Below are 10,487 nucleotides of genomic sequence, written 5' to 3' on the forward strand. Positions count from 1 at the left end.
ATTGCATTTGGATCTTTCATTTTGTCATTTTCCTATATTTTCGAACTTCAAGTGTTGTTCCAAGTGAGGGAGAGAGGTCAGCCAGACTGGGACGGGATTCTCTCCTCCTGACTGACTCACTGATCTCAACAGGAAGCCGAGGCCTGGTGAGGCACAACTGTAGAACCAACCAGGCTCCTGCCACAGACGTGATACAAGACTGGTATCTAATTCCAGATACGGGAAATCTGGTGTGGAAATACTCACTGTCATCTGACAGTGGCAAATAGCAGTGGTGAATTCCCCAGGTTTACAGGCGAAGAAGTCTGTTTCCTGAAAAAGAACTAGGTGTCATTCTAATGCCCAGCCCGATCAACTCTTCCCCAATATCCAAGCATCTGCAAGATGAGAGCGTCCATCCAGAAAAGTATCTAGAAACATTAACCAGCACATTAGTCACTGCTAAAAGAGAGACAGAGAGAGAGAGAGAGAGAGAGAGACAGAGAGACAGAGAGACAGAGAGACAGAGAGCTAGAGAGACAGACACAGAGAGACAGACAGAGACAGAGAGACGGACAGAGAGAGAGAGAGAGAGAGACAGACAGAGAGAGACTGAGAGAGACAAGAGAGAATGGAAAATAGTGAGGTGGGAAAGAAAAAAATAAAGACAGATAAAAAAGAAAATCATAACTTTTTAATGATATTTTTCTCACCCAGGCATGGTGGTGCACACCTGTAATCTCAGCACTCGGGAGGCTGAGGCAGGAGGATCCTTGCAAGTTGGAGACCAGCCTGTACTACAAAGTGAGTGCAAGGCCAGCCTGAACTGCATAGGAAGAGCTAGTCTCACAGCACACACCTGTGATCGTGCATTCACTCAGAAGGCTGAGGCAGGAGAACTTCTGCAAGGTCAAGGCCAGTCTGAGCTACTCTGTCTCAAAAAGAGAAAGTAAAATAAAGCGAATAATTTTATGAAAAGCTGTGGTTTGAAGACACAGAGTCACTTCGGGTTAGGAGGCTTAACTTTTCTGTCTTGCCAAAAACTCACGCCCTAAAAACAGAAGCAGCACTGAGGTATCCTAAGCCTGCCCCCTGGGCTCGTGACTTTTCCTGATTTTTCCCTCTGATTCTACACATTTCCAAATTCCACGGCCTTAACACCCGGAGGAAATGCTGCTGGGTCCTGGATGTCTAAACTTGCAACACTTGGAAATGCTAACCCCACCCACACACAGGCAACCTGGTTAGGAGGGAACACAATCCTGGGTTATCTTTCTTGTTTGTTTTTTTAACTTATTTATTTGCATTCTAGAGACTCAATCTGGGATCTTTGCCTTGAGCTGCATACAACCCCCACGCCTTTTATGTCACTTATTTACCTCTGTTGGGGACATAGAGACTTGCTAAGTTATTAAACTGCCTACCCTGAGCTCAAAGCTGTGAGCCTCCTGCCTCAGCCTCCGAGATTGATGTGATTATAGGTAGGTCATTATTAGGATCCCTTAAGATCCCATAAATATATCCATCTTCTACCATGATGCATGTTTCTCTGGAGGGCTAGCTCTCATTTTATCTGAGTGCCTACTTTTTCTTAACTAGTGCAAATTTAATTAGTGTGTAATATCTACCTTCCCGGTGTGGAGTTGGTACGCGCCTATAAAACACCTTAACTCACATTTTCACCTCCTTTCCTTTCCTTTCTACTCGTTGCTTCTATTTATTTCTTGGTCCCTTTTCCATGTGAGAAAGATCTCTCTCCCCACTTGCTTCCTCTATCCTGTGTTTCTTTTGGCTCCTTGCTTACACTTTGGAGTTCTCATGTACGAGAAACCGTGCAATTCCCCAGTGTGTGTGTGACAAATTTCACTCAGCATTACGGTCTCAAGATGAACCCATTTTTCTACATGACTCCAGTTTATGATTCTTTAGGGCACAGTAGTACTCCATAGTGTGCAAACACCATGTTATCTTATGCCTTCATCTTGAGGGTACACTATCTAACAACCCCGTTGATGATTTTCCCGGCTGTCCCCTGAAATTCATTATCTGTGGGAGAAACCAGCAAATCTACTGGCCACTTCCAGTAGGGATATGAATGAATCCCGGGTTCCCTGTAGTGATACCCGGGTTGTAATATGTAAATGAGTGCATTTTTGCTCTTCCCATTATTAGCTGAGTGGATCACTTAAAAATGAGCATGGATGCAAAAGGATGTTTGCATATTTATAACGTGTTACAGATAAAGACACGTTGTCCTTAAAGTACCTCAAAACACCTCCACTTTGTAAATGCATTCGCCTCTTTGTGTTGGCTTTTTGCAGCGGCTCTGGAGTCCTCTTTCCTGAGGGTCTTTACCGGGTGAGATCCAAACTACAGTGACGGCCACTGCCGAGGGCCGTCCAGCAGGAAGGTGGCTCGTCTACACAGGACCCTGCGACCTCATCCCCCTGAGTCATTGCATCTGCTGCTGTGAGACTCCTGAGTCCTCCCCAAGTTCACAGTGACCAGGAAAGGTCAAGATTTTGAGTCCTTTCAGGAGATGGAAGTGGCCAGGACAATGCAGCTAAAGACCCTCAGGAAAGAGGACCCCAGAGCTGCTGCAAAAATCAGCAAGCACGGTGGGATGGGAGTGTGCAGAGCTGACAATATGTCTGTTATTGCAATACTTTTTTCTTCTGGTCTCTTTGAGACAAGGTCTCTCCATGCAATCCAGGCTGGCTTTGAGCTCACATTGTAGCCCAGGCTGGTCTCCAATTTGCAAAGATCCTCCTGCCCCAGCCTCCCCAGTGGCTGGGGTGGGCCACCAAGCCTGGCTGTAATATATTTTTGTAATTCAAACACGTAGTGTATTTCTGCCTTGCATCTGTTATCTCCTGCCATGACAGTGAAACCTAAAATATAAGACCTGTTCAGGAGAGGGCTGTCTGTACCCAGTTCATACTGAGATGATTGGGAACATAGTTTCATAATCCAGCCCCTGAAGAACGGCTCAGCTGTGACTGTCTCATGCAAAGTAAGCTGTTTTTCTTCCTTTTTTTTTTTTTTATTGTCTTTTCTTTTTAACCAAAGGAGCAATCCTTGAAGTAGTACATGCTGAACATGATAAATGCTGTTGTCAGACAGAGGTCAAGGGTGCTAAAAACATCCACAGCAAACAGCCGTGCTAACCGCTGCTGGTCTCCTCTGGGGCGAAGGTTAAATCCCCTACATCCATTATTGTGTTCTCGCTGAAAGGCCAGAGACTCCACATTTTCATGATGGGGAGGCATCGTGGTGCTGGCAGTGCCAGACGGAGACGCTTCTTAAGATGCCTTAGGCAGCCCTCGGAGCGTGGCTTTGGGAACTTTGCAAGAGGAGGTTGAGGCAGGCCAGGCAGCAGCCTGACGGCCTTCACGGGACGAGTGCACCCCACTGTAAGCCTCTCTGAGGGAGGAGGGCACGGAGGGAACGCATCATACGGTATTATTTCACGTAATGAAACTTAAAAAAAAAAAAATCTTTGTGAAAAGCAGGCACCATAGCTTTATGGGATAGGGTGTGTGTCTCCGGCCAAAAATACTCCTTTCCAAATCCAGCACCCAAAATACTCTTAATACAATTAGTAGTTTTCTTTTATGCTATATACATACAGAAGGCAGGGGTCTTTGCACTGTGCTATGATCCCAATTCATTTTTTATATCTATCTATCTATCTGTCTGTCTGTCTGTCTATCCCTCTTACCTATCAACCTACCTATTGATCCATCCATCCTATCCTCTATCTACCCTATCTATCTATCTATCTATCTATCTATCTATCTATCTATCTATCTGTCTGTCTGTCTATGTATCTGTCTGTCTGTCTATCTGTCTATCTCTCCATCTTATCTATCAATCTATCTATCTATCTGTCTGTCGATCCATCCACCCTATCTATCATCTATCTATCTACCCTATCTGTCTATTTATCTATCTATCTGTCTGTCTATCTGTCTGTCTATCTCTCTATCCATCTTATCTATCAATCTATGTATCTATTGATCCATCCATCCATCCTATCATCTATCTACCCTATCTATCTGTCTGTCTGTCTATCTGTCTATCTCTCTATCCATCTTATCTATCAATCTATCTATCGATCAATCCACCCTATCATCTATCTATCTACTCTATCTGTCTGCCTATCTATCTATCTATCTATCTATCTATCTATCTATCTATCCATCTTATCTATCAATCTGTCTATTGATCCATCCATCCTATCTTTCATCTATCTATCTACCTTATCTATCTGTCTGTCTGTCTATCTATCTACAATCTATCCACCCTATCTACTCATCTATCCATCCGATCTGTCTGTCTATCCATCCTATCTATCTATGTATCTATGATCTATCATCTATCTATCCATCCTATCTGTGTATCTATCTATCCACCTATCTATCTACTTACCTGTTTATTTATTTGAGACAGACTTTCACTAACTTGCCCAGGCTGGGTTTGAATTCACAACCCTCTTGCCTAAGCCTCCCAGAGAGCTAGAAATGGGGAAAGGCACCACCAGTCCGGCTTAGATGATGAGTTTAATGTATATAATACAGCAACCAGGGCAGGGATTTAGCTCCGTGGTATAGCTCCTGCCTGGTCGATTCCTAGGACCCTCTTCTCCCTCCCTGCCAAAAAACAAACAACAACAACAACAACAACAAAAAAAAAAAACACTGCTCTAAATGTTTGCTGTAACCCTGGGAGGTGAGTTATCTATTCTTTCTTTTTTTTTAATACAGTGCAATTGTACATTTTTTTTTCAGTTAAAGATTTTCTGCATGAATTTATGGGAAAACCTTAGCGACTTTAATTGGGTCAATCATTTCTTGGGCTTCCTAAGGATAGCAATAGCACAGGATGCAGACAAAAGAAATAGTTATGAGGTCAGAAGGAGCCAAAGCAGGCAGATTGCGGGCCTGCCTGTGTGTGGGCTGTGCAATCCTGTTGTTTGCTTTCAGGCTGGAGTTTTGGTTCCTTATGCATTAAGGCTACTTTAAAATGATGCAGTTTACCAGGTGGCTTTCTCTTTCTTCTTTATGTGTTACTAGAGTGTATGCATATAATAAAAATTTAATGCATAAGAATTCTAAAACCGATTAATTTGCTTGAACTTGACACAAAGCAATAACATACTAACATCTAGATATTTGATTACTAAGTGAAAGTTATTTTTTCCATTCTTGTTACACAGAAGACTAGGGACAGCGTTTTTATAAAGCTGAATGGTATTTGTTTGTGGCTCTTTTAAAACAAAAAACTTTAAATCTAGCATCATTTCAAAGAGTAAACTTCCCTGTCTTCCTGAGTAAATTTTACACAAACAGGAACAGGAAGCCTGGGCATGAAACTCACTGTTAGAGCATTTATGTAGCATCCAGGAGGTTCAATCTCCAGAGCATCTGAAAACAGAAAAAAGAAAAACAGAATTAATAGAGATAACTAAAAACCGCCAATGACCAGGCACCAAGGTTTATTCCAAGACCTCGATTACATTTGCTTTGTTTCATTACCAATAATTCCCTGAAAATGACATACTGAAAGAAATCATTTTTAGTGTTCAAATTTGCAATTTCTTCATTCATTATATGGAGTTATGGTACAAGGTCCCTTTGAAAAAGAGATGAAAATGTTTACAGGTTGGTTAGAGTTATAGAATTCAGGAACCAGGCAAATATGTTGCATATTACTGTTTGATAATAAAGAGTATACATGTCAGCTTTTTGAAAGGTTTCCGTTGGACAATTTACTCTTTACATAGGATGGGTGAAATGCTTTTATCATTGCTGGTCAATCATTAAGATTACTGATTAATCCTTTTTTTTTTTTTCTGTTTATTATCAACCTAAGCATGATGCAAGAAGTTGACCCTCATGGAAAAATGTTCACGATTTGAGATGATCTTCTAAAATCTCTCTTCCTTTGTAGATCACCACACTTAAACATTCTTCGACTTCTATGAAATCATAAATTGCAATAAAGGTTTGATGACACAGAAATGTTTAATAAAACCAAAGTACAGGAAAGTAATACCAGCATCTAGGAAAACACAATACATTTCATACGTAATGAAATGTTTTGTGATTTTATTGCTCCAAAATATAATAAAGCAGTTTGAAAATTTTAGAGCTGTCATTAGAAAATGCTTAAAGCATGACTCATTCTGAAATGGTATCTTCATCTGTCTTTACAGAATTAAACAAATGGAATTATGCCCTATTCTGTTAGAAGGATTACTGTGTATATATTTGCCATGAAAATGAGATGTATTATCTTTATATTTCTGCAGTGATCTAAATACAATTCTACTATGCAATTATCTCTCCATTTAGAGGATTTTCAACCAGGAAAATCATATCCCAGAAACCCACATGACAAAACTGTCTACCTTACACTGAGTTTATAGCAACACTAGGAATAATCATAAAACTGCATCATACAAGCAAAAAAAAAGTTAATAATTTACCAGCATTTTTAGCAAATAAAAAAAAAAAAAGATGCATCAGATTGATCCAGCTGGTTGGTTTACACTTACTGAGTTTGACGTTAATGTATTTCTCAGCAAAGTTATCTTGAATTATTTTTGTCTCCATTTCTTTTGCAGGTGCTTCTTAAGAGGATCACTACGTACGAAAACATCTTTTGTTGAACGTTTTTTTCTGACAGGGGTGGAATCAGTAAAATATGGTTACATTCATTAACGATGATCATAATGTTTAATCCTGTCCATCAACAGAAAGTCGGAAGGGTTATATCAGAGACAAAAGCTTACACATCACACGGTGTCTCTTATATGAGAAACTCAAAGTATATACCAAGAGCAAACTTAGAGATAACAGGAAGTAGACAGGTAGATCTTTCTCGGAGGAGGGAGGGATCAGGGAATGAAAAAGGAATTAGGACGCTTCTGTACGTACCCAAACTGTAAATAAGGGGATTGATGGTAATGTACTACAAATTTACTAATAAAAAAAAGATCATAAAACAAAAGATTGTCTTACTGAAAAAATAGAATAGATCTCTCTGGAAATTCTGCATTTAATTTGCAGTAGAATCAAGCTGTAGAGTAAACATGTGGAGAAAAACCAACAATCTAACATGTATGCATGAGTCGGGCATGGTGGCACATACCTAACATACCAGCACTGGGGAGGCTGAGGCAGGAGGATCGCCGTGAGTTCAAGGTCAGCCTGGGCTACAGAAGTGAGTTCAAGATCAGGCTGCACTGCAGAGTGAGACAATGTATCAATAAATAAACACGTAAATAAACAAACAAATAAGTGGGAGATGTTGTTAACAACATTTTGCTAGTTCAGAGCTCTGTGTATCTGCATACTGTGTAAAGCAAAAGAAACATTCCACAGACTCTCTGACAGTGTTGTACGTCTTTGCTAAGTCCAACACAGAAAAAAATACAGCTCCACAGAGACAACCAAGGCGTTACACCCCCAAATTATCTCATGTAACAAGAAAAACACTTTCCTGTTCTTTAGGAGTGCTTCTTACTGTGTGTTAGTTGTATCTACTGGTGTTGTCTTACAATAAGAAGCAAACAATACCAAGCAGACTCAAAAATAATCTGAGAATTCCACTAAGATTCTGCATTCCCACCAGTATTGTCCTCTTTTGGTTTTAATATATTCTTTTCTTCTAATGAAGGGGATAATTGTGGAACTCTAAATACGAATTATAATACGTGCAAACCGTGAATTGTAAGCGTGTGTACATGACGTGTACGTGCATCTACTAGACATATACATGTAATCGGATATTTTTTCTTCCTTCTTTCTCTCTCTCTCTCTCTCTCTCTCTCTCTCTCTCTCTCTCTCTCTCTTTCTGTCTCACTTTGTGTCACCATTTCTCTGTCTCTGTTTATGTTTCTCCTCTTCTCTCCTGTTTTTTCCTTTCTTATTTGTACCTTGGTGGAACACTGGTACCTTCACTGTGACTTTAAAAGCGATTATGCTAGGTCCAGAGGAGCAAGAAGTACCTGAATAGATCTAATAAACCTGGTAGCTTTTGAGCTCGCTCAAATTCCATCCCATGCAGTTTGGCACGCTTATCCTGGAATCGGTACGTGGAATCCTGCAAAGCTTTTGCTAGCAGAATCAGCAACGTCTTGTGTCCACAGTAGTCACTCTGTCCAGCCACTCATAAAAACTGCAAAGAGGTAACTCTCCCTGACGATTAGGATCTGGGTTACGGTGCAACCAGGAGCTGGTTTCTGCTTCACAGCATCACAAGTCTCTGTGATCTTCGGCATGTTGGTGATGGACTGCACAGCCCTGGCTCTGAGTTTCCGGCTTAGGAGGTGAGGAAGTCAGCTCAGTAGAGAGAGTGGAGAACCTCACAGGCTTCCACTGCTGGGTGCAGGCATTCGTGCCGATCACATCACAGCAACTGGCAAAAATAGTCAGGACTTCATGGAGGTCTTAGTAATGCAAACGGAGGAAACACAAATGTATGAAGGATCCAGCTCCAGGGATGATATCTCAGACTCTGCAGACAATCTCAAAAAGTTTCAAGAGGAAACAGCAGGATGGGGATGCCGCAAAGCCTTAAGAATTATTTGGCAGGGAAACTCCTTTCGGAGATGAGAAGTGAACTGTGTGATAGGGTCCAGTGAGCCATAATAAAGGAAAAAAGCAAGGTACACAGGTGTCCATTCATCCACAAAACAAGTCTGGTGACATTTTGATCTGCATCTTGGTGCTGTATGCAGCATACCTATCCTGGGTGTCAAAAGATAACAAAAGCTCGCCATGGCCGACAGTGAGCAGATTTGTGCACAAGTCGTATTTCCTAAATTCTCCTGAGTTTTTTATTTATGTTTTCATGGCGTCAAGGATTGGAACCGGGACCCAAGGCTTGCTACACAAATGTTCTAACCCTGCGCTGCACGCTTTGGGTAATTATCAATGTCACACTCTCGTGCCATTGAAGGTCAAGTCTATACCACATACTCTTGTATTTTTTGGGGTGCTCCATATGCATTACCAACACCCAGCCCAGTTTCTTGTGAGTACTACGTAGTATTTCAAATGAACTGATTCACCACCTGCTCAAAAGAATTAGTACACCACCTTTTCGTTATTTTGCAGGAGAAACTTCCCAATTTGCATGCTTATGTCTTGTTGGATCATATTTTAGGTTGTTTTGCAGAAACATGTTTTTCCGTTTAAAGCAAAACCCATGTGACCATCATTGCTTTATAACCTGGGAGACACAGTTTTTGCTGAATGTTCCAGAAAGCCTGTAAAGGAATTGTCTTTTAAGTTAGGGGTAGAAATTTTTAGAGCTGACAATAACAAACGTTTCTGATTTGATATACTGATGGTTAGATGTGGATTTTTGTCTTTCGTCTTTCTGGCTGTAATCTAGAGATGTCTGTTAAACTCTCAACTCCTGGATGAATTGTTTGAACCTCTCCTTTGAGATTCTTCCAGCAAATCTCCAAAATGAATTAATTAACTCACTGAGAATGCAAATAGCTCTTCTCTCTCATTTTTCCCTTGGTCTTTCTTTCTTTTGTTTATTCTTTCCTTTCTCGTTTCCTTCCGTCCTTAGATCTGTTCTTTTCTTTGTGATAACTGGAGGCTTTTTTAATTTATAAATGACGATACAGGATCTTGGTAAGTTCTCTGTTTCCCAAAGCTGAGTTGGAATCTCAGATAAGCCTGCCTCTGGACTTGCAGGCCCGAGCCACTGAAAGTGTTTACAGTTAAGCAAACCACAACCTTACTGTTCCAATTATTTATATGCACACTGTACAGGTTTACTTTTTCTTTGGTTTTGCAGCACTGAAGACTGAACAGAGACTCTTCACCGTGAGCTACATGCAAGCCATTGATGGTTCCTTTACAATCTGTTTATTCAGTTATTTTTGAGACAGAATCTTGCCAAATTGCCCAGACTTGCAATCCTCCTGCCTCAGCCTCTCAAAATGCTGCGATTAGAGCAATGCACCACCATGGCCAGCTAATTTACCTTATCTTTATTTGCTTACCTTTTTATTTATAGAGAAAATCAAAACAAAAGTAAAACTGTACAAGTAATACAGAATTAAAAAATAAACAGTAAAAAATCACTAGTTAATAGATTACATATTGTCATTGTACAAAGAGTTGTTCAAGTTACAAAATTAAAGCATACAAAGTGGACATTCAAACAGTGAGACTGCAAACAGTTGTGTTCAATGATCCAACAAAAACTCAGTAATATGGTCATCTATCTTACACACCTAAACACACTTGCAGTTGTATCCTTTAGAGCACTTTCTTTTCCTCTCTTTTTTACAATAACATTTACACATTTTGGGTTTTATTACTCCCACAGTTCTTATTACTTTTTTCAAAGAATAAAACCAAATGTGACAAAACAAAACAGTCAGTCAAAACAAAGGATGGACATAGTACATGATGTAAAAACAGAATACAAGGTGATCAACAGGTTACCATAATGCCTCTTGCTATCTTAAAAAGAAT

The sequence above is a fragment of the Cavia porcellus genome, unplaced genomic scaffold, assembly GCF_034190915.1.
Source record: "Cavia porcellus strain 051 isolate PalLab524CR breed Dunkin Hartley unplaced genomic scaffold, mCavPor4.1 scaffold_33, whole genome shotgun sequence".
NCBI classification, from domain to species: domain Eukaryota; kingdom Metazoa; phylum Chordata; class Mammalia; order Rodentia; family Caviidae; genus Cavia; species Cavia porcellus.